The sequence below is a fragment of the Orycteropus afer genome, unplaced genomic scaffold (genome assembly GCF_000298275.1).
Source record: "Orycteropus afer afer isolate SDZICR_OR568_19922 unplaced genomic scaffold, OryAfe1.0 scaffold00025, whole genome shotgun sequence".
Classification (NCBI taxonomy): Eukaryota; Metazoa; Chordata; class Mammalia; order Tubulidentata; family Orycteropodidae; genus Orycteropus; species Orycteropus afer.
The window spans coordinates 525,153-550,604 of record NW_006921612.1 but is presented as its reverse complement, the minus strand read 5'-3'; positions in this window follow the sequence as shown (position 1 = coordinate 550,604).

Here is a 25,452-nt window from a genome sequence, read left to right as displayed (position 1 = left end):
TCTTCTGGTCTCATAGTTGTATAGGTTGCAGATCGGATGGTGTACCAGTCGCTAGGACTGATTGTTTCCATTAATTTTGGTTTTCTTCTTTCTTCTTGACAAGGAGAGACCCGTTGTTGCATCTAGATGGCAGCTTCCTAGCTTCTAAGGTCCCAGTCGCTACTCGCCAAAGTAGTAGGTGGAACAATGTTTTGTATAGTATGCTGAACAGAAGATTTCAAAGAGCAGCTGGAGAAGACAAAGTCAGTTATTATAATGAAATGTGCAAAGACCTGGTGTTAGAAAACCAAAAGGGAAGAACACACTCGGGATTTCTCAAGCTGGAAGAAATGATGAAAAAATTCAAGCCTCAAGCTGCAATGTTGAAAGATTCTATCAACAAAATATTGAATGATGCAGGAAGCATCAAAAAATATTCAAGGAATACACAAAGTCACTGTACAGAAAAGAACTGGTTGATGCTCATCCGTTTCAGGAGGTGGCATATGATCAAGAACCAATGGTATTGAAAGAAGAAGTTAAAGCTGCACTGAAGTAACTGGTGAAAAACGAGGCTCCCAGAATTGATGGACTACCCACTGAGATGTTTCAACAGAGGCCATGCTAGAAGCATTTACTCATCTATGGCAAAAAAATGGAAGATTGTTACCTGGCCAACTGACTGGAAGAGATCCATATTTGTACCTATTCCAAAGAAAGGTAATCCCACAAAATGTGGAAATTATTGAACCATATCATTAATATCACATGCAAGTAAAATATTGCTGAAGATAATTCAAAGATGATTGCAGCAGTATATTGACAGGGAACTTCCAGAAATGCAAGCTGAACTCACAAGAGGATGTGGAATGAGGGATATTATTACTGATGTCAGATGGATCTTAGCTGAAAGCAAAGAATACCAGAAACATATTTCCTTGTGTTATATACTGCTTGTGCAAAAGCAGTTGACTATGTGGATTATAACCAATTATGGATAACATTGAGAAGAATGGGAATTCCAGAACACTTAATTGTGCTCATGAGGAACCTGTACATAAACCAGGAGGCTGCCATTCAAACAGAACAAGGGACACTGCATGCTTTAAAATCAGTAAAAGGAGTACATCACGGTTGTATCCTTTCACCATACTTATCCAATCTGTATGCTAAGCAAACAATCCTGGAAGCTTGACTATATGAAGAAGAATGCAGTACCAGGATTGGAAGAAAACTCATTAACAACCTGCCATATGCAGACCACACAACCTTACTTGCTGAAATGACTGGAAGCATTGACTGGTGAAGATTAAAGACTACAGTCTGCAGTATGGATTACACTTCAACATAAAGAAAAAAAAAATTCTCACAATTGGACCAATGAGCAACATCACAGTAAATGGAGAAAAGATGGAAGTTGTCAAAGATTTTATATTACTTGGATCCACAATCAATACCAATGGAAACAGCAGTCAAGAAATCAGATGTCATACGACAGTGGGAAAATCTGCTGTCAACGACTTCTTTAAAGTGCTGAAGAGTGTCTCTTTGAAGAGGTAGGTGTCCCTGACCCAAGTCATGGTATTATCAAATCACCTCATATGCATGTGAAAGCCGGACAATGAATAAGGAAGACCAGAGAAGAATTGATACTTTTGAGTTGTGGTGTTGGCAAACAAAACAAATGACACACTGCCTTTGAGTCAGATCTGACTCATAGGGACCCCTCCTTGGGTTCCAAGGCAGTATCACTATGGTAGTAGATTGCCCAACTTTCCTTCTGAGAAGTGGCTGGTGGGTTTGAACTGCCAGCCTTATGGTTAGCAGTCAAATGCCTTAGGCACTATGCCACTAGAGCTCCCGTGGTGTTGGCAAAGAACACTGAAAATACCATGGACCCCCAGAAGAACAAACACTTTGTCCTGGAGGAAGCGCAAGTGCAATGCTCTGTGGGAGTGAGAATGTCTAGACTTCAACTCACCTACTTTATTCATGTTGTTAGAAAGGACCATTCTCTGGAGTAGGATATGATCCTTGGTAAAGTGGAGTGTCAGAAGAAAAGGGGAAGACTCTCAATGAAATAGATTTACACAGTGGCTGCAATGATAGGCTCAGGTATAGCAAGGATTGTGAGGATGGTGTACAACCAGGCAGTGTTTGTTCTATTGTACATAGGTTCACTGTGAGTTGGAGTGGACTTGACGGCAGCTAACAACAACAGCAAGACACTTTTTTCCTTTTTTTTTTTTTTAACACTTAACATCTCTGAGTTCAGGTTGAATTTTATTGTCAGTAGAGTTTTGGTCTAATTGGCAACATTTGTTTTTCGTTCTTAATAGTGCATGAAATAAGGGAATGTTGGATTTAATTAAATGCAACGTTATTATCTACATTCTACAGCTGAGGAAATAAGCTCAGGGAAGCCTCGTCTCCAGCCTACCATGTCTTCCCGACCTTGAACATCTTTCCACTATCCTTGTACCGAACGGAAATTACAAAGACATTCCCCTGAAGAAGTGGAGCTTATGCTAAGTGCCAGGTGATGCTTTCTAGGAGGATAGAGTTTTGTGCTTCATCTTTCCTAGGTTTCTATGTGAGCCTACAGCTTAAAACTGGGCAGGGGGCAAGAAGAATATGGCAAGAGATGACTCCCCCTTTTTGTCTAATCTTCCAGAGGAGACAGAAAAAACCACAGATAGCTGCAATGTCACACAATTGGAAGATTTGAAGAAATGGGAGCCGGAAGCCTGACTTGGTAAAGATCATGCTGAGCCTGGTCCCGCCAGCTGGAGAGAGCTCCTGACAATGTGTGAGCTGCCTGCTCCAAGCCTGGGTCCCAGCCCAATTGCTTAATGACTCAGGCAGCACTGCTACCACCACTTCCCCTTAGTCTACAGTCTAGACTGTGCTGGAGGCGATCATTCTTGATACTGGGCCCAAATTTCCCACCATGTATTCACAGAACCTCATTCCAAGTACTGTAGTCTTGGGCTCCAAACAGCTAATATCAAAAAGGAATCTTCATTAGAACAGGGAAGCACATTTTGCAGGGGAAACAAAAAAAAAAAGAAAGAAAAACCATGCATTGATCTCAAACAGACAGTTCTGAGATCAAATTGCTTCATGCTTTCAGAACATAATGGACAAGGAGCATCTGCCGGAAAGGTGATCATTTCAAAAGATATGATGTGAAGGCTATAGAATTAAAGGCATTCAAGAAAGTTCTTTTAAAGGAAAAAAAAAAAAAAAAAGCTTCCCCAGATCTGAGCATATCTGCACATCCTTGTCTATGTTGTTATCAATTATATATATATTGCCTTTCACTAGGCTCTTAGTAAGGAACCCTGATGGCTCAATGATTTAAGTTCTCAGTTGCTAACTGGAAGGTTGGTTGTTCAAACCCACCCAGTGGGGCAGCAGAAGACAAGACATGGCAGTCCGCTCCCATGAAGATCTCAGTCTAAGGAACCCCATGAGGCAGTTCTACTCTGTCATGTAGGTCTGCCACGAGTCAGAAGCAATTTGATGCACCAAACAACAGCAAGGCTTTCATCACTTAAACCTCTCATCAAGTCTACTGGGTCAATGTTAATGTTTTCATTTTGAAGACTAAACAAAAACAGAAATAAACCAGAGGCTCAAAGACTTCAGTAACTTTGCTCAATTTTACATACTATTGATGGCTGAGCTGGGTAGTTCATGTGGTGTGTTCTTTTCACTTCTTCTACCCATTATCAGTGGAATTTCAGGTGAAGAAGAACAAAATTCAGTTGGGTGATTAAGGTTGTGTGCCAATTTGGATGGGCCGTGATTTTGAGTGGCTGTGCAGCTGGATGTAGTTATTCCCCATGATGAGATTGTAACCACTTCCCTGGTAGAATCTGCTGTGAACAGCTAAGTAGTTGCCTTCAGGGTGTAGCTTGCTTCCCAAATATAAGGAAAAGCTTTTAGGAAGGCCTCTAGCTTTTGGCATATTTGAATCCTGCATTTGGCTGAGTCTTTATCACCAGTTCCCAGACTTGAGTCAGTGGCCTGCTGTGTTGCCTGCTGATCTTGGGACTATATCATTTTACTTGCCAACCTTGGGTTCATCAACCTCAGCAACCAGCAGCTGCCTGGATTAGGAGACACTTCTAGCTCCATCTAGCTCTTCATCCATTTCAGGAAGTGGCATATGATCTAGAACCAATGGTACTGAAGGAGGAAGTCAAAGCTGCAATGAAAGAATTGATGAAGAACAAGGCTCTGGGAATTGATGGGATACCCACTGAGATATTTCAACAAATGGATGTCCCATTGGAGGCACTCACTCAGATGTGCCAAGAGATTTGGAAGACAGCTACCTGGCCAACTGGCTGGAAGAGATCCATATTTGTACCTATTCCAAAGAAAAGTGATCCCACAGAATGTGGAAATTATTGAACAATATCATTAATATCGCACGCAAGTCAGATCTTACTGAAGATAATTCAAAAATGGTTGCAGCAGTATATTGACAGATACCTTCCAGAGGTGAAAGCTGGATTCAGAAGAGGACATGGAACAAGGGATATCATAGCTGTTGTCAGATGGATCTTGGCTCAAGGCAAAGAATACAGAAAGATGTTTACTTGTGTTTTATTGACTATGCAAAGGCATTTGATTGTGTGGATCATGACAAATTATGGATAACATTGAGAAGAATGGGAATTCCTGAACACTTGATTGTACTCATGAGGAATCTGTACCTTGACCAGGAGGCTGTCATTCAAACAGAACAAAGGGACACTACATGGTTTAAAATCAAGAAGAGAGTGTGTCAGGGTTGAATCCTTTCCTTACACTTATTCAACCTATATGCTGAGCAAATAATCTGAGAAGCTGGACTCTATGAAGAAAAATGTGGCATCAGGATTGAAGGAAGAATCATTAACAATCTGAGATACGCAGACAATACAACTTTGCTTGCTGAAAGTGAGGATGACTTGAGACCCTTAGTGATGAAGGTTGAAGAATACAGTCTGCAGTATGGATTAAATCTCAATATAAAGAAAATAAAAATCCTCACAACTGGACCAATGAGCAACATCACAATAAATGGAGAGAAGATTGAGGTTGTCAAAGAATTCACGTTGCTTGGTTCTACAACCGATGCCAATGGAAACAGCAGTCAGGACATTAGCACTGGGAAGGTCAACTGCGAAGGAACTGTTTCAAGTGCTGAGGAGCAAGGATATCTCCTTGAGGACTAAGATGCACCTGACATGAGCCATGATCTTTCCAATCACCAAGTATGCATGTGAGAGCTGGACAATGAATAAGGAAGACCGAAGAAGAGTTGATGCTTTTGAGTTGTGGTGCTGGCAAAGAATGCTGAAAGTACCATGGACTGCTAAAAGAACTAACAGATCTGTCCTGGAAGAAGTGCACCCAAAATGCTCCTTGGAAGCGAGAATGGCCAGACTTCATCTCACCTACTTTGGTCATGTTGTAAGAAGGGACCATTCCCTGGAGAAGGATGTCATGCTTGGTAGGGTGGAGGGTCGACGAAAGAGGGGAAGGCCTTCAACGAGATGGATTGCCAAGGTGGCTGTCATGATGGGCTCAAGTATAGCAGGGATCATGGAGCTGGCATGAGATCTGGCAGTGTTTCGTTCTGCTGTGCATGGGGTTGCTATGAGTCGGAAACAACGCGATGGCACCTAACAACAACAACAACAATCTAGCTCCAGTGGGCTTGGGATAAAAAGTGGAGCTGTCTGAATTTGGACTTCTAGCCTCTTAAATTGTAATGTATGACTTGAACAAACAGAGATTTATTCTCTTACAATTTAAGAGACTAGAATTCCAAGTTCAAAGTACCAGCTCTAGGGGCTGGGTGAAAGCCCCTCAACCTTGGGCTTTAGTTCTGCCTCTTGTCCTGGCCCACTGGGGCTGGAGGTGTCTCTTTACTGCTGACTGCTGATACTGACAAGCCCAAGGTCTACAATCAAAATGGCACAGTCTCAAAATTATCAAACCACATGGCAGGCCACTAGTTCAAGTCCACTAACAGTCCCAAGAGTGGCAGACAACATGGCAGGCTGCTGCACAATGAATGATTCAGGTACATGCAGGATTCAAGTGTGTCAAAAGCTCAGAGACTATTCTCAATGCTTCCTCTTCTATACTGGAAGAAGACCACATCCCTAAAGGATCTACTCAGCTGCTCCAGTATATTCCACCATGGAGATGGTATATCCCTCATCATAGGGGATGATTACAATCAGCCTTCCAGCCACTCAAAACCAGGCCCAGCCAAGCTGACACATAACCTTAATTACCACAGCATCATACTTCTGCCAATGCAGCCAAGTTTGGTTAAAGTGATACAATGGAAAGAGAATGGTCTTGTGAAACACACACACAATTGGGTTGAGTTCAGTCTACACAGCTGACTAGATTTCTGACGTTAGGCATGTCATTCAACCTTTCAGAGTGTCAGTTCCCTCATCTGTAAAATAGAGGCTTCATTGAGTTCCTTACATGAAACTGTTTAACTCTTTTTCTCTTCCAAACTTCCTGAGTCATCTCACACTTGTCCTGTTACAGCCTCACATACCATATTTAATTTATTATTATTTTTTTCTCTCCTTTTTACACTCTCAGCTTCTTGGAGGTTTTATACAACTGCATCCCTAGCACCTGCATCAGTGTCTGGCTAAGAGAAGACTCCAGGAAAACATTGGTGCAACAAAGAGGAGTGTTGGGGAACAGGGAGCAGGAAAAATGAGAGAAAGGGGTATTTAGTTTATCAAACTCCAGAAATCTAGACTTTCTCCCCTAATTACCCTAGACCTTTAGTTTCCACTCTCTTTCCACTCTCATAAGCTCTCCTCACAACTGTTTTCTCCACCTTACATACACATGAGATTTAAAAGCAATAGTTTTAGAATTTAAAAAGGGATTATCTTTTCACAGGGGAGAAGTAAGTTTGTAATAATTAAATGTTGGTATTTTACTGTTGAGGAGCTCTGGTAGCATAGTGCCCAAGGCACTTGACTGCTAACCAGAAGGCTGGCGGTTCAAACCCACCAGCCACTCCTCAGAAGGAAGGTTAGGCAATCCTACTGCTGTAGTGATACTGCCTTGGAAACCCAAGGAGGGGTCGCTATGAGTCGGGGCCGACTAGATGGCACATAACAACAACAACAACATTTTACTGTTGACAAACCTCTTTCACTTTTATTACCACCTGTTTTGAGTCCAGCAACAACCCTCTGTAGGAAGATGGGCTGGTGATACCATTACTATTTTCATTATACAGATGAAAAGACTGAGACTCAGAGAAGTAAAAATAAATGTCCAAGTTCATTTAGTTGCTAGTGAAAAAATTAGAACTTGAATCCAAGCTTGTATGACTATCCCTCTCCATGCCTTCTGTTGTGCTTCACCTCTCAAGATAATGCAAATCTAATAAGGCTAAAAATAACGGTAAGGGAAAGTTTCATCAAAATCTCAGATGTGAATAGGCTCTCCCTGTGCCTCAGATGGGAGGTCTGGACAGCCTACACTTCATGCTCACTTATTAGATAGGTCTTCGAGTCATTCGGAAGAGAGTGGGTCCCGCAGAACTGAAATGAGAGCTGAATCATTGTTAGCCAGACTCTTTGATCAAACGGGAATGGTGTGGGTGGTCGTGTCCCAGACAGAAGACACTCGTCCAGATGGAGATATGCCTGTAAACTTGGATCTGGTTCCTGCTATTACTGGATCCCCCAGTGCTGCTCTCTTTTGACTGAGTAGACAGTGAAGGTGGCAGCAGCCAGGGAGCCACCCACAGCTCATTGAGTCCCTGTATCCTTCAAGTAGAGACACCTCCAAAGGTGACTAGGGAAAACATCCAGTCAGGGTGAGAGGCTGGAGTACCTAGAAGTGCAGAGACAATCTAGTTCTTGGTAAGGAAAGTTGGGCAATAACAACAGTGTGGCAAAGATGCTATTTATACAACATCCATCTGGTGAACATTCTGTGTGCTTCCCTTCAGATATACAACTTAAATACAGCAAGATTTTATTCTAGAGCAAAGGACTCCCTTGCCATTGCTGAATTGCCTGCAAAAAGTGTCCTGTCAAAAAAATTATCCCATTCAAAATGAAAGACAAGTTGAAATGACCTTCCCTTTCTCTTCTATAATTATCATAATAATAAGTGGGACAGGGACAATTATTCTGTACTGTATGCTAATCATTTCTAATCTTGATATCAGTCTTGCTAAGTAGATATTATTATACCCATTATATTCATGAGGAAATAGAGGATTACAAAAGTTAAGTGATTTGCCCAAGATGACCCAACTTGTGAGTAATAGACTTGAGACACTAGGGCCAGTCAACTGTCTATGCTGGAATCACTCAACCAGTGAGTGATCACTGGAGTAGGAATCAGATCTCTCTTACTTTGAAGTCAAGCCAAGCTTTGTCTTTCACACCCTGAAGCCCCACTTGTCATCTCCTCCTGCTCCCTTTCCTCTTTTCAGCACTGTCTTTGGAGGAGGAGGGGAAGAACACCTGAACGTCTCCTCTAAAGGGAGAAAATAAGTTTTTTGTTCTTGTTGGCCTAGCACTGAAAATTTATATGGCTTCAATCCATTGGAATCTGCAGACAAATGTTACCCTTTTGTCTTTGGCAGATGCAACTGCACATTTCATATTCACAAAGCCTGACTGAGACACAGAGAATTGGGAACTCCTCCTCCTGCCACCTCCAACTTCCTCAGCTCTTTCTCTGCCTGTCTTGTTCTTCCTCATGAGTACATCCAGGCACTGTCAACAGCATGATGATTCTGCAGCACGACTGGGAGTGCATTTGGACTCTTGGTGTTCCTTCCACCAAGAGGGCTGTTCTGTGGAGCCCAGTCACATTTGAAGAAGATCTAGAGGGTCACTTGTTTAGGTTAGCTCCCCGTCCTGTCTAAATTGAAAACAAAAGAGGGTCAGAGAAAGTGTCTCAGCAGCCCTTAGAGTACACTTCTACACATAAATGAAGGCAGGAAATTAAGGGTTTATGAATCTAACCAAATTTGGAAAAATCCCAGGAAAATAAATACTAAGTGCTTATAAATTACTTTAATCTGATGAGAAGGAAGAAGAGAACAAAAGAGGGAAGATGAGAGAAAAAAAAAAAAAAGGAAAGGAACATAGCATTAAGTGAAAACTTGTATGTGTCTCATACTGTGGCAGTTGCCTTAAGATAGAAATGAGAGACAGGCTTTGGTTTTAGTTCAAATTTATCATTAAATGAGGCAAGTCATTTCCCTCTCTAGATGTGGTTTTAGGTTCCATAAAGGGATGAGGTTGATGAACTGCCATTCAAGCCTAGGCATCTAGAGATGTAGAGGATTTATTGACCAGTGGTTCTTCCTAGAATAACATTGAGTTAAGAAAGGTAGTCTATTTCTTTCCTAGGATAGCCATAACACAGTACTAAAAATTAGATGGTGTATCAGAGCAGAAATTGTCTCACAGTCCCGGAATCTGGGACTTCTAGATCAGGGTGTCACCCATGTTGATTCCTTCTGAGGCTTTGAGAATCAGTTCCATGCCTCAATCCTCACGTCTAGTAGTTCCAGCCATTCTTTGGCTTGTAGCTTCAGTATCATTTGGTGTTTTCATCTCTCTGTCTCTTTGTGTTTTTTCTTTTCTTTTATAAGGGCACTAGTGTGACTAGATTGAGTCAGTAGTGGTTCAATGGTTGAAATTTTGCCTTGCATGTGGGAGACTTAGATTTGATTCCCAGCCAATGCACCTTATGCTTAAATAACAGCTGTCTGTCAGTGGAGGCTTTCATGTTGCTGTGATGCTGAACAGCTTTCAATGAAGCTTCTGGACTAAGATAGACTAGGAAGAAAGGCCTGTCAATCTGCTTCCAAAAAATTAGCCAATGAAAATTTAAGAATCATAACAGTCCAATCCTGTTGTGCATGAAGTCTTCATGAGTCAGGTGCTGACTTGAAGGCAGCTAAAAAAAGCAATGATTAGATTAGTATCCATCCTATTCAGATATGACATCATGTTAACTTAAGTAATATTATCTTTGAAGACCGTATTTCCAAACAAGGGCAAGTTCACTGACATTGGAGGTTAGGATTTAGACATATCTTTGGGGGATACACAATTACATACATCAATGCTCTAGATGTCAGTACTGGTGTTGAAGAAGGAAAGACTCTTAACTCTTCCTTCTAATATGGCATTTGTTATAGATTGAATTGTGTCTCCCAAAAATATGTTATATAAATTTGTGAATAAAGAAGGAGTACAATGGTTCAATGCTTGGCTGCTAACCCAAAGGTTGGTAGTTCAAACCTACCCAGTGGCTCCATGGGAGAAAATACCTGTTGATCTGCTACCATAAAGATTATTGTTGTATTGTTGATATTGTGCCATCAAACTAATTTTGATTCATCAAAACCATACAAGACAGAGTAGAACTGTCCCATAGGGTTCTCTATGCTTTAGGGGAGCAGATTGCCAGGTCTTTTCTCTTACGGAGCAACCAGTGGTTTTGAACTACTGAATTTTAGTTAGCAGGCAAGCACTTTAACTATTGTGCCCTCCAGGGGTCCTTCCCCAGATCTGGTACTGAATTTGGACTTCTAGCATTCTAAGCTGTGAGAAAATAAATTTTGTTTTGTTAACCATCCATTTGTGATATTTTTGTTGTAGCAGCACTAAAAAACTAAGAACTCTATCTCTGTATCAAGGATAAAAATTTGGTTAAATACTGATGGCCCCTAGAATGGGAGGCTACCATATATCACTGGAAGATCTTAGGCAGCAAGGATAAGGGAGGATAAGTAGGTCAATGAAGATCAAGTAGCAGAAAAGATGGAAAGAAAGAAAGAGAAGGTGTTTTGGTTCTCTAGTGCTGCTATAATAGACATACCACAAATGGTTGGCTTTAACAAACAGGGATTTATTCTCTTACCATATAGGACGCTAGAAATTTGAGTTCAAAGTGCCTGCTCCAGGGGCTAGGTGAAGCCCCCTTGACCTTGGCTTCAGTTCTGCTTCTTGCTCCTGGACCACTGAAACTGGAGGTTTCTCTTAACTCAGGAAGCTGCTGGCTGTTGAGGCTGACCCAAGGTTGACAAGTAAAATGGCCAGTCCCAAGATTATTAAGCAGCATGGCAGGCCACTAGTTCAAGTCCAGAAACAGTCCCAAGATGGGGAAACAACATGGCAGGCTACTGAGTGAAGACTTGGCCACATTCAGGGTCCAAGTGTGGCAAAAAGCTCAAGACCTTTCTCAAAGTGTCTTCTTATATACTGGAAGCAGACTACATCCCTAAGGTAGCTACTCTGCTGGTCATAGTAGATTCCACTATGGAGTTGATTATCAGTCTCATCATGGGGAATAACTATATCCAATTGCCCAGCCACTCAAAACCAGGCTGAGCCAAGTTGACATACATAACCTTAACCATCACAGAAGAAAACAGAGCAGTATGAGGTGATAGAGGAGGGTAGTCACCTACTGGTATCCATGCTGTAAGTCTTCATATCTCTTGACAAGACCAGATTGCTTTATTTAAGGAGATAGATGAGTGCAATGGACTCAGAGAGTAATTATTGTTAAGGGACATGAGTTGTAGTCCTGGTTCTCCTGCTAACTGGAATATGTACTTTCCCTTTCCCCTATAAAAAGAGTGTGCAGAGGCCTTTTCAATGGTATGATTCTACAATACTGCCTATTTTTTCCTGGCATCTGTAGAGAAAACCAAATTTCTTACCCACAGCTCACTTCACCATGATGCTTTTCATACTTCTTGTTTTTCTCTAAAGTCCCAAGTAATTTTTTTTTTTAAATGTGTCCATCATAGAGCTCACCTCTTTCCATAGCATCACAGCTATTTCACACGTGACTTGAGTGTATAATAATCTGTATGGATCCCAAAACAAAATGTGTAGGGATAATTGAATGGAAAACCAATTTATTCTATAAATTTTCACCCAATTCATGATTAAAAAAAAAAGTTTTAAAATAATTTATCTGGATTCCCCAATCTTCAGCATTTCTGTGTTGTTGTTACTATGTGCTGTTGAGTTACTTCTGACTCCTGGTGACACTACAGGGCAGAGTACAACTGCTCTATATGTGTATTTTTCCTCTATCCAAATCAGCTTGACCAATCTTTGAAGAGTACCTATTAGATACGTTTGAAAAAGGAGTTCTGGTAGCATAATGACTAAGGCACTTGACTGCTAACCAGAAGGTTGGAGGTTCAAACCCACCACCTACTCTGTGGAAGGAAGACTGGGAGATTTACTTCCATAAAGATGTACCACCTCAGAAACCCAAGGGGGTGGCTGTGAATCAGAATCAATTTGATGGCAGGGTTTTTTGTTTTTTTTTTTTCAATGTTTGAAAGGTACATCTTGCATCAGCTTGGAATTGAACTAAATACTCTTTGAGATTCTCCATAATTCTGAGATTGAAAGATCTAAATCTTTTCCAGTTCCAGAAGGAAGAGATATAGAAGACATAGTAGGGCATGGCTTTCAGGAAACCAAGATTTTTAGGATCTTTTTTTAAGAAAAATATGGTTAGACCTTCTTTGTAAATCTGGGTAGTGTATTCTTCAGAACACTCTACTTATGAGACTTCAGGAAGAAAAAAAAGAAAGAAAAGGAAAAAGAGTAGAAGTAAGGAAAATGGAAGAAAACGAGGAAAGAAGTTGTTGATGTGGACTTACAATATCAAGAGTACCGTGTGGGTTTGGAAAATTATTCATCTAGCTCTTCTTGAGCAACTTTATTTACTAAAATAAGGATTGTGTTAATATTAAAGGTTAAGTTTTGGCCTGGGTTTCATTCAGATCTGGAAAAAAGCCATTTATCAATGGAAAATTTAGTAATCATGATTTCCTGTGGTAATGAACTATTTCTCTGTTGTTCTTGTATCCATAGATCAAGAGCAAGCTAATTAGATCCATGTAGTAGAGAGACCCACCAGGGAAGTCCAGACTGACTTGAGGTCCCCACATATGACATCACATATCTAGCAATTAGACTTTGAAATGGTGCGTGAATGACCTAAGACTCTAGTCACTACTCATCAAAGTAGGATGTAGAACATTGTCTTTGCTCAAACCTTTTAAAAAGTATCTGCTTAATCTAGGAAAACATTAGTAAAGGGATGACTGTAATAAGATAAACAGAACAAAAAAGATAAAGAGATGCATTTTCAGGCCTGGTCCAGGGTCTTGGGCCAGCCATCTGCTTCAGATCTTGTCTGCTTTTGGCCACAGGGACATTTAAATGTATTCTTCAATTATCTAGTGGGTTAGCCACTCCAAAGAGGAATCTTAGCATTTTTTAACTGTGACAAATGGATCCAAGGTTTTATTCTCCCTAATTTGGTAGCTCATGGATTGGTAAAGAGGACTAAATATGACCCTTTCCAATGAGATTTTTTTTTTTTTTTAATTGTGATCTTGGTGAAAGTTTGCAGAGAAAATTAGTTTTACATTCAAAACTTTGTACACAATTTGTTTTGTAACATTCATGGCAATCCCCACAATGTAACAGTACTTTTCCCACTTCTTCCCTGTGTGTACCACTTCTCTTCACCTTTCTTTCTTATCCTTTCCTGCCTTCTTAAATTTATCCTTTTGATCTCATATGGTTGATTGCTCTAATGAGTGCATATCTTCCTGGTATTATGGTTCACCTTATAGGCTTGACATTTTGCTGATAGTTGAGCCATGAGGATGAGCTCAGTTCCCACTTGAAGGGTTACTAAGGGCCATAGTCTTGGGGGTTTCACCAGACTCTATCAGACCAGTCTTTTTGTGATTTGAGTTTTGTTCCACATTTTTCTCCCATGCTCTCTGGGACCTGTCATAGTGATCTCTTTCAGAGTGGCCAACAGTAGTAGCTGGGCACTATCTAGTTCTTTTGGTCTCAGGGTCATGCAGGTTAAGGTTCATGTGGTCCATTAGTCCTTTGAACTAATTGTGTCTTTGATTTCCTTCACTCTTCTTTGTTCCAGATGGGGAGAGACCAATATTTGCACCTTAGATGGACACTCACAAGCTTTTAAGACCCCAGTCACTACTCACCAAAGAAGGATATAGAATATTGTCTTTGTGGACTACTTTATGCTAATTGACTTTAGTGTCCCCCAAGACCAAGGGACTCCTTCCCTCAAGGTATTTGGTTATGACCAAGAAGTTTTCATAACTTTGCCCCCTGTATGCTCTGCTATATTCATGGATATATATGCAACACATATAAATACATACGTAGAAATCCTCTGTCCAACCTATTCATGGATGTAACCTCATTCATGCCCAACCTATTCATGGATGTAACCTTCCCACCCCTGTTCAGCTTACTGTCTGTCTATGTATCCACTCATTGATTATTATCACTGTCTTTTCTAATATACATATTCTTCTGGGGCAATGTTAAGTGGACTTCAGGATTCTAGTTCCTGTTCGTTAAAGCCTTCTCTAACCTGTGAAAGATATTCTTTAGAATATTGGATTAAAGACTGGCAATACTTTTGTAATTCAGTTTCGACAGTGTCTGGGTCAGTGCAGGCACCATAAGGAAGGACCATGGGTCTCCCAGTAATTATTTTACAGGGAGTAAGTTTGTGAGATCCAAATCATGTGAACCTCAGATTTAAAGAACTAAGGGAAGGGCCTTAGTGTAGGATAAATTTAAGGTTTCACAAAGCTTTTCTATTTGAGTCTTTATTATCTGTTAGTTCTTACTACTAGATCAGAAGACTGAGAGTGATAAGAACAATGTAGCCTTTGAAAAACAGGAAAAACTCAACATGGTTCTTGAATGACTTGACCAGTGAAATGAGTTCCCTGATCAAGACAAAGAATTTTTGGTGCTCCCAGGTGGGTATGATGTGTTCAACAAGTTTCTTTGCTACAAAGACGGCAGTAGTATGATGGCAAGGGAAGGCTTCTACTCAGTGGGAAAATCTACAAATCATTACAAATGCATATTTACAACCATTTGAGGTTGGAAATTGAATAAAATCTAGCAATTCAAGCATAAGCCTGGACAGCAAAGGCTATTGTCCAGGTACAATTTTAAGGTGATTTTTGGAGTTGTGGCAAGGTACAATAAGGTAACGTGTGGAAACATATTAAGTAGCCTTGAAAAATTTTCCCCATCAATATATTTTTATTTTTTGCAGTGTTCCCTCCCCTCCCTTCCCATCCCTGGTAACCAGCAAAGAAATTTTCCCTTCATATATAAAACTTTCCTTGAATTTTTACAATAATGAACTAATACAATATTTTTCCTTCGTGACTGACTTATTTCACTCAGCATAATGTCTTCCAAGTTCATCTACATTGTATGGTATTTTGTAGATTCTGTATTATTCTTTAGTGTTGCATAGTATTACATTGTGTGTATGTACCATAGTTCGCTTATCCATTCTTCTGTTGATGGTCACCTAGGTTGTTTCCATCTTTTTGCTGTTGTAAATAGTGCTACAATGAACATAGGTGTGCATATATCTGTTCTTGTCCCAACTTACTTCTTTAGCTTATATATAGAAATGGGATTGCTGAATCAAATGGTATTTTTAATTCCAACTTTTTAAGGAATCATCATATGCTTTCCACAGTGGTTATATCATTTTACTATCAATATTTTTTTAAGGTCCCAATCTTTTCCCATGTAAGAACTTTCATTTAAGGTTTCTGACATAGGAAAATGCAGGAAGTTGGGTAAGGCAGCTAAGGAATCTTTCAAACCCACAAACAATATGTTTCTTACTGTAGGTCCATGTCAACAGTTGTGGGCCAGATTCATCTTGTTAACTTCCCAAGAGGGGAAGTTAAGTTAAGTTGCTCCCCTTTGCTGGGAAGAATGTGACCACACCCTTATTAATAACCCAGATATTGCCAGACCCATGGCATGACTGGCTGTGTCTGAATGTGCATCAGTTACAAGGAACCAATTATTTTACCACTGACTGGCTATGACTCTCAGATATCTACTGAATAGCCCCTAATGACACTTTTGGCTATGCGAAACTAACCTTTGGCCCTGGCTCTCACGAGACTGGATTAGAAGATGAATTCTGGACTTGAGATGAATTCAAGGATGTATTTTAACTAAACCCCCTTTACCAGCTAATACACCCATATTAGCTCAATGGTCTTGATCAGTGTTTAGTTGGCTTGATCACTTAGTGGCAGTATTTGCACCTCAGACAGGACTTAAAGATGTTATGACACATGTAGAAATATTAACCAAATATATACAAACTGCCCTAAATGACAGTGCCCATGGACTTCAAGAGATCAATATCAAAATAGCAATGGTGAGAAAATTAATACTCCAAAATAAAATAGCCCTTGACATTCTCACTGCAGCCCAAGAATGTACCTATGCCATAATAAAATTTGATTGCTATGTCTATATTTCTGACAGTAGTGCTAATATTACACTCTATAATAATCATGTACAATGTGTAGTATTTTGCCTTAATGATCCTGTTCCTTTCGTAACTGATATTATAAGTAATTTTTTTTTTTTTTTCCTCTTGGGGTAGATGGTAGAAAAAGTTGCTATTTTGGAATCTATGTTCTTCATCATTTCTGTTATTGTAATTATGTAATGCTATTTTTCTTTAGTTCAATTCATTTTATCCATGAAATGCTGTGCTTCAAAACTTTTTGACCCTTCACATAAAATCAAGCTATTTTCACAGGCCTTCACCAATGATCATGTTGTTTAATAATTTCCCTAGGCATGTTTCATCTTGATCTCTACCATTCTGTCCTGACTGAGAAATATTATGACATGATCCATCAAGATATTCCCCATAAAACATACTCACCTTGTAGCATTGAGGAAGAGGAAGACATAGAGAGGTACATGGGAGGTGCAGACAACAAAGATGAACCCTTTTGCCATACAATACTGCATTGTCAGGGAAGGCAAACATGGGGATATGGGTGGATAGATGGATGGACAGGCTGAACTATTAGATATGTCTATGCAGTGGGGAGTGGACTCGAGACCATGTATAGGGTTGGCAGACAATGGTACTACAAGTATATCTGTATGTTCTGTAAGAATTCCAGGTGTATGGTAGAGTTGACAAGGGACAAGGATGTAGTCATTTCTTGGTCACAGCAGCTACCCAGAGAGAGAGAACAGGGGTAAAACTCACTCCTCAACAGCCAAATGACTAACCTTTATATTTCAAAGGACTCTAAAGCCAAAAATGAATCAATCATTAACCCTTTACCTTTCCTTTGTTTTTTGTGCATATGAACTTCTAACTCAATAGAGACAGCAGAGTGTTTTATATTTTTACTTAGTGTCACCCAACTCAAGCTGTTTCATTCCTTAATAAAACTCCCTTTCTTTCACTTCTAACAGAGTATAAGACTTTCTTCTTTGACAGGGGAAAATTCAAGGAATAGATAATTACTTATCTTCACAGGCTGTCTTTACCTTTTTCCTCTCAGGCACCTTTCAGTCTCCTGATTTTCTTAGCTCTCTTTCCTCTACATAAGGAGGTCTGATGGTGTAGTGGGTAAGACATTTGGCTGTTAACCAGCAGGTCAGTGGTTCAAACCCACCTGCTACTCCTCAGAATGGCGATGAGGCAATCTACTTCTGTAAAGACTGAAAGCCTTGGAAACCCAATGGGGATTGCTATGACTCAGAATCCACTCTATGGCAGTGGGTTTTTCCTCACCTTACCCCCCCCACACACACACACACACTCACACACTGAATTCTTCATCAGAACTCTGTTGTTCAAATTGATTGCTCAGAACCAAGTGTCAGGAAGGAAGCAAGCTGATCAAATAAATTTTCATTTAAGTATTGGTGAATGAGAGCCTCCACACATTTCTTAGGGTGTTTGCATTGTAAAAGAAAGTTTAAGTAAACCCAGCTGTCTACCAAGTATAGGTTCCTTGTTGTTGTTGTTTGCCGTTGAGTTGGCCCTGACTCATAGCGACCCCTCCTTGGGTTTCCTAGCGACCCCTCCTTGGGTTTCCGAGGCAGTATCACTATGGAAGTAGGATTGCCCAAACTTCCTTCCGAGGAGTAGCTGGTGGGTTTGAACCTCCAGCCTTCTGGTGAGCAGTCAAGTGCCTTAGGCACTATGCTACCAGAGCTCCTATAGGTTCCTTAGACAATGTGAAAAGGTGCTTTGAAAAATATGGAGTGATTTTGAGAGGCTGGTGATCAGAGAATATTGAGATATCTAGCTTTAAATCAGGAGCTCTGGTAGTAGTGCCTAAGGCACTTGACTGCTAACCAGAAGCCTGGTGGTTCAAACCCACTAGTCACTCCTCAGAAGGAATATTGGCAAATCTACTTCCATAGTCATACAGCCTCGGAAACCCAAGGAGGGGTCACTATGAGTCGAGCCTGACTCCATGGCACACAACAACAACAGCAGCTTTAAATCAGCCTCCAGGGATATCTGACATCTCTGAGCCTGAACCTACTGATTTAAAAGCTGCTTCTAGAGATTAGTGTAGTGCCTAAGGCACTTGACTGATAACCAGAAGGCTGGCTGTTCAAACCCACCAGCCACTCCTTGGAAGGAAGATAGGGCAATCTACTTCCATAGTGTTACTGCCTTGGAAACCCAAGGAGGGGTCGCTATGAGTTGGGTCTGACTTGATGGCACATAACAACAACAGAGATTCGCTAATTAAAATGCTGGAAAAATCGCACCCAATATGTACTTTATCAAGTGCTCTAAGTGTATGTGTGTGTGTTTCAATCTTGAGAGGGAGAGAGACCAAAAGCAATACTGGAAGGCTAAACATGAAAAACAGGAGGATTCAATTAAGAAAAAGCCTCAGTATTACCCCCTTGGGACCACACTGCCTCATTCCTGCAGGAGATTCCATCTTTGAAATGTCTCCTATACAGAACTCACCCACCCCTTGAAATTTGAAATTTCACAGCTGTGATACAGAAGGACTTTGAAGACAGGAAAGACAAGGCAGATCACTCCTTCCTTCACGGTCATTTTTAACAGCCAGTTTCCAAATGGTATTAATAAACATTTAAACTTCAAGAACTTAACTTGACATTTCTACATCCCTTCTATTGCTGTTATGTTTTTGTCATTGTCATTACACAAAATACTTCTTATGGTAATGGGTTCACTTGTTCTGGACTCAGAAATATGTACTTTTGTTTGTTTAAATTTCTATGAATACTCTGAAAGCTTTGGGGTAGTGATGGTTATTCTAGAGATAGGCATCTAAAAGTATGAGTCCAAAGACTAGACTGCAATTGCAAGATAAGTACATGGGCACAAGAAATAAAGATGCAAATATTCTTGAAGCAAAAAGTCTCTTTCTAGGGTAAGGGGGGACAGCAGTACATTGAGTACTAGCTTACAACCTTTCATTGAATTCCAGATATACTACAGTCTACCTGTTTTAATAATCTTGAGCAACTAATTTAATCACTCTGCCTCAGTTTTCTCATCTGTAAAATGCTTCCTTGCAGAGTGTGGTGAGATTTAAATGAGATAATGTATTTAAAATGTTTTGCACATAAACATTCTTCAGTAAATAATAAAATTATTAATGATAAGAAATGTGGTGGTTTAGTGGTTAAGGCATTTGGCTGCTAACCAAAAAGTTAGTGGTTTGAACCCACCAGCTGCTCCATGGAAGAAAGATGAGGCAATCTACTTCTGTAAAGATTTACAGCTTTGGAAACCCAGTGGGGGTCGCTATGAGTCAATTGCCTTATTGGCTGTGAGTTTGGCTTCTTTTTATTATTGTTATTAATGATTAAGTAATAGTATTCACAGAGAAAGAAAAAGAGGAAGAGCAAGTATTTAGAGGGTAAAAGGGCGCATAAGTGACAGAGATTGAAACACACAGGTTACTAATGTCCCCAAATCTCAACTAAGCAGTCTCAAAGTTTTCCAAGCCAGGACTTCATGCCAGAAAACTCAAACTCAGGAGAAGAAACCAACAATGAGTGAGCTAGACCCTTGGAGAGCCCTTGCATGTCTGTCCAAAAGAGCATGGGTGACACAATCTCTGGGTGAGTAGGTTCATTCACATGGATGGGCAAATGCTAGATTCTCTGAACATGTCTGCTGCAAGTCTGCATTTAATGATAGATTCTCTACTAGGAAGCCCTTTGTGAATAATCTACCCAAATGGGAACATAGGTTATGGCGACTTTGACTCCATTTCACAATGGGAGCTGGAGTCCAGAAAGAACGGTTACGCTGTAAGGAACAATATACTCAATTTCCTACATTTTATAGAGAAATAAAGAGTGAGGAAGACACTTTGGAGGGACACATGTCTACAGGTAGATGTCCATCTGCTGGAAAATAGTCATCACCATATAGTTGAGGTCAAGTGTACTCACCTGCAGGACATCATTTCTCACAAATCCCTTATCTTTTTAATAGATGTCATGAATGACTTGGTGCCTAGAGACAGAGTGACACAGAAGAAAGAGCATTGGTTTTGGAACCAGATGGTGTTGCATCAAATTCTGGTTCCACCACTTATTACCTATGTGACCAGGAGAAGTTTCTTCTCCTTCCTGGACTGGTTATTTACATGGTAGAATAGGCCCGTTGTTGTTAGGTACCATCAGGTCACCTCTGACTCATAATGACCCTATGTACAACAGAATGAAACACTGTACAGTCCTGTGGCAGCCTCACAATTCTTGCTACACCTGAGCCCATCGTTGCAGCCACAGTCAATCCATCTCGTTGAGGGCCTTCCACATTTTTGTTGACCTTCCACTTTACTAAGCATGAGGGCGAGGGAATTGGAAATCATGTATGAAATATCACATGTTTAACAACAACTGGAAAATAGCAATGTTAGCTGTTAATCTTTTTGGGATTGACAAAATCCTCATGGACCTTACTGTACTTCTGTCTAGGTGAAAAATATTATAGTAAATGGTTTGCACCTCTAAGGAACATGGGCTCAAGAACACAGCCGTATGAAGAAACTTGAGATTATAGACAGTTCATTTTTCTAAAAATGCTCTTTAATTATGACACTGTCCTGATAAAAATCTTTCACTTGCTCCTCATTGCCAGTGGGTTTGGTTTTGGGTTTCCTCTCAGAGGCTACAGTGATATTCAGGATCTAGCTCCTCTTCAGTCTTAGCCTCGTCTCATTCAACATACCTTCCATATCATACTACTTGCATTTCTCTACAGTCTTCAGGTTCCCTTTAAACCTTTGACTTTGCACATTCTGTTCCCTCTCTGAAAAGATAGTCTTGTTGCACTGAAATAAGAATTAATCTTTTAAAACTCAGCTCTGTGGTTTGTGTCACAGTGATAGAGCCCTTCTAAGTACACTCTTATTTCTGACCTTGGCACAGCAGGAATCCATATTTGTTTCAAGGTTGTTGACTCACTAGACTGTGAACCTTGTAGGGTAGAAAGACCACTGTATTTCATTTCTATGTGCCCCAAACCTAGGACCCAGGCTGGGAAGTATTTCTTGAATAGATAAATGATTGAACATCTAGGTTTTCAGCCCATAACATAATATTTCTCATAGTGAGATCCTCAGACCACCTGCATCAGCATCCCCTTGGGGAGCCTGTTAAAACCCGGAAGTTCTGAGCCTCACCCTAGATCTACAGCATCTTTTGGGTGGGGTCCTCTTTTCTGCATTGCTAACATGCTTCTCACGTAATTATAAACATGCTGATGTTGAGAATCACTGCTCTAGAAGATAGAAGGAGGAAAGGCTGCTAGAGATAAACTTTCCAGAGCTGTGAGTCTGATAGAGGAATGACATTTTATTGTCAGAAACAGAGCTTTCTGATAGATAATTAGTGTAATGACATTAGATCATCAAGGAACTTTTAAAATTGTAGTCAGTAACTTCTTTTAAGAAAAAATAGTATATAAAACATTTCACCCAAAATGGAAAAGTTAAGATTTTAAAAGCTGAAGAATAAATAAATGAGTTATTTGGAGCATTAATGCACATAGGAAACTTTGCAGATGAGCTTCATAGGGAATATCTAGTATATTAACATAGATACTAAGTTTATTTTAGGGAGTCTATTTTTACCCCTGCAACATTCAATCAATTGTCCTCATGCACTGAGCCAGTCAGAGAAAGAGTCCAGGAGAATCAAACAACCAATAGATAAATATGTTTGGCTCATAACTAGCCGTTCTATTGAATGGAAGCCACGGGGTATTTGAAGGCCAGCATACCTAGGCTCAGATCTCATCTCCAGCTCTTACTCATCTTGGGCCCTTGAGTCTCTGTTACTATACCTCTAAAATGTCAGATGATATCCCAATTAGGCAGTTATGAGAATTATGTTAAATAGTATGTAAATGCTGGATAATTTACTATATTATTATCGTTAATAAAGAAATTTGCGTTATTCCCTTGATGAGAACACTGAGATTTGGAGAGTGTAAATGACTTTCCCACAGTGGCTTAGACAGAAAGTTCTGGATTTATCTTTGATTCTGGGTTAGTTGAGATAATGTCTTGTGCCTGGTAGGATAGCAAGGAATTTAATAAATTCTTCCTTTTTCATTGCTAATGGGATTCCAAAGGATAAAACATCTCAGATGTCTTTCAAACACTGTTTGTGCTGTACCACAGAAGCAGCCAGAATTTCTCTTTCTTCCCCAGTTTCTCTCCATCTGGAAATATTAAACAAGTCTGTCTCAGGGCACAGGTGACTGACATGGGCAGGGCCAGCTGCTTCAAGACTGACCTCGGAGGTGGCCATGATCAAAGTGGATGTGGGCTTTGTAGATCAAAGGCGTTGCCTCCCCCATGGAGCAACCCAGAGAGCCAAACTCAGGTCAGCCAGCAAGCCCAGGCTGCTAGAACATCATGCTCTCCTCAGTTCATGTTCCTAATTAGACAGCCGAGTACATCAGCAAAGGCTGCTGGGTGGTCTGAGAGTGACTCTCCAGTGGCTAACCATCACTGGACCTCCAAGAGGTGGTCCCTAGCATGCAAAATGGTGGTCAGGCCCAGCCAGGGAAAGAAATATCCTTTCATTCAGATGGGATAGATAGGTTCCCAGCACTATGGTCATTATGGTTGTAGAGACATCTGTTGTCCTTAGGCACTTGTTCTAAATTAGCTGATGGTTTTACAATGGTTTACTGGCCTCCATAAAGTGTGTATGTTTTAAAGATCTGTGCTGTTAGTATCATGGTGTAAGGACTCCCATGTAGATCAGGAGAAAGAATAAGTAAAGCTTCCAGTTACTGAGAGCTTATTAATTACTAGCAATTTACACATGTCAAGCTAATCTTTACAAAACTCCTCCAAGGTGAGAATGAAAATCCCCATTTCATAGAGCATAAAACCAAGGCTCAGGAAGACGAAGTGACTTTTACAAGAACACAGAGCTCAGAAGTGGAGGCATTAGGACTTAAATCAGTCATTTAGATTTTAATTTTGCTTCAATTATACAGTGCCACAATAATTAATACATAACAAACAATGGCAAGGCCTCAGTGCTAAACAATAAATGTTCATTTTTGCTCACTAGTCTGTGAGTTAGAAGGGAAGTTCTGCTAATTTGGACCAAATTCTGCTGATCCTGGCTTGGCCCATTAATATGCCATTATTTAGGTACTGGGTTGGCTGGGGCAGGCTTATTTGAGATGGTTTCAACTGTGACCACTCCTCCCTGTAACACATGGTCTCTCACCCTCCAGCATTGCTAGCTTGGGCTTGTTCTCTAGGAATGGGAGGAGTCTGTGAGCAAGATCATAAGCACACAAAGCTTAGGTTTGGAACTGGTATATTGTCATAGTCACCCCTTTCTACTGGCAAATGTGAGGTAAAGATTCAAGGGAAGAGAAATAGATTCCATTACTAGATACCAAAACCAAACTCACTGCCGTGGAGTCAATCCCGACTCATAGCAACCCCTCCTTGGGTTTCTGAGGCAGTATCACTGTGGAAGTAGATTGCCTAACCTTCCTTCTGAGGAGTGGTTGGGGAGTTTGAACCACTAACCTTCTGGTTAGCAGTCAAATGCATTAGGCACTACACCACCAAAGCTCCCCCATTACTAGATGGGAGGAGGTATAAAGTCACATTTGTAAAAGTGCTGTTTGGCTATGTAGTCAGAGCTCAGTGTGGCCAGGTTTATGAGCTGTTCTTTGTTGTTGTTGTTATGTGCCGTTGAGTCAGACCTGACTCATAGCAACCCCTCATTGGGTTGCCGAGACAGTATCACTATGGAATTAGATTGCCCAACCTTCCTTCTGAGGAGTGGCTGATGGGTTTGAACCGCCAGCCTTCTGGTTAGCAGCCAAGTGCCGTAGGCACTATGCTACCAGAGTTCAGAAATACCTTTTAGCCTTAGCTTCATCCTGTTTTCCCATCTCCTGGGACCATCTCAATACTTGTGTTATTGGGCTTCCATTCTGTAGTGCAACCAGTGTTGAAGCAAAACATGTAGTTTAAAGATGAGAGTGTGTGCAGGCATTTCAATAAATAATCCCATCCCAGAGGGTTATCAAAGAGATAGAATAGAGTGAAGAGTGACAGGGCTACAAGGAAGGGAAATCCAATGAACAAATACTAAGCTTTTTCAAAAATAAATATATATGTATTTGTAGATATATGCACATATATTATTAAATATAGTGTAAGTATGTTTAGTATGTGCATGTAAAATATAATAAGTATATGTAGATTAAAATGTTTATATATTAACATATGAATATGTATTTATGTGTATACTTTTACTTTTTGCTTTGTATGTGTGTATGTCTGTATATGTGTATAAACATATCCATCTGAATATGTGCATGAATATATACTTCTGTGTATATGTCTACATGAATATCACATATAGATCATGCATACTCTGCCTCTACAACTCTGATTAACTTTCCGTAGAGAAACACCAATGCTCATTCAAAGGTCCATGTTCATACATGTTTATATACTGTTTTGTATGTATATGAGGTTATCTGTGTGGATATATGTGTGTGATGTAACCATCTCTGATTATCCATATTAACAAGAATGCATAAATTTTTTTCTACATATTCAAATAAATAGACATACAGTCTTACATACAGCCTTATCAAGTCCATATATAATATGGATGTTTTTGTACAAGATACATATTAAGAAAATTCAAGATTGTGTGTAGGCTCTTTTTTTTTTAATCTCTGAGAGGTCTGAGGTGCACTTTGCATATAGTGGATACCCATGAAATATCCTTGTTGGTTATATCTTTCAAGATGAACCTCAAAATCTCAGTGGGACTCTGAAGACCTTGGTCCTGCCTTGCTCTGCTGCTAATCAACATGTATCCTTGGCCACTCACATTTCCTTTCTTGAATTTGCTTTCTTTCCCTGTAAAATTAAGATGTTGTATGAAAGGACTACCAAATTCCTTACTAGTGGGTACATGTTTTCCTCTTTATGTTTGGCTATGAGTTGGAAATGACTTTTTTTTTTTTTTTTTTTTG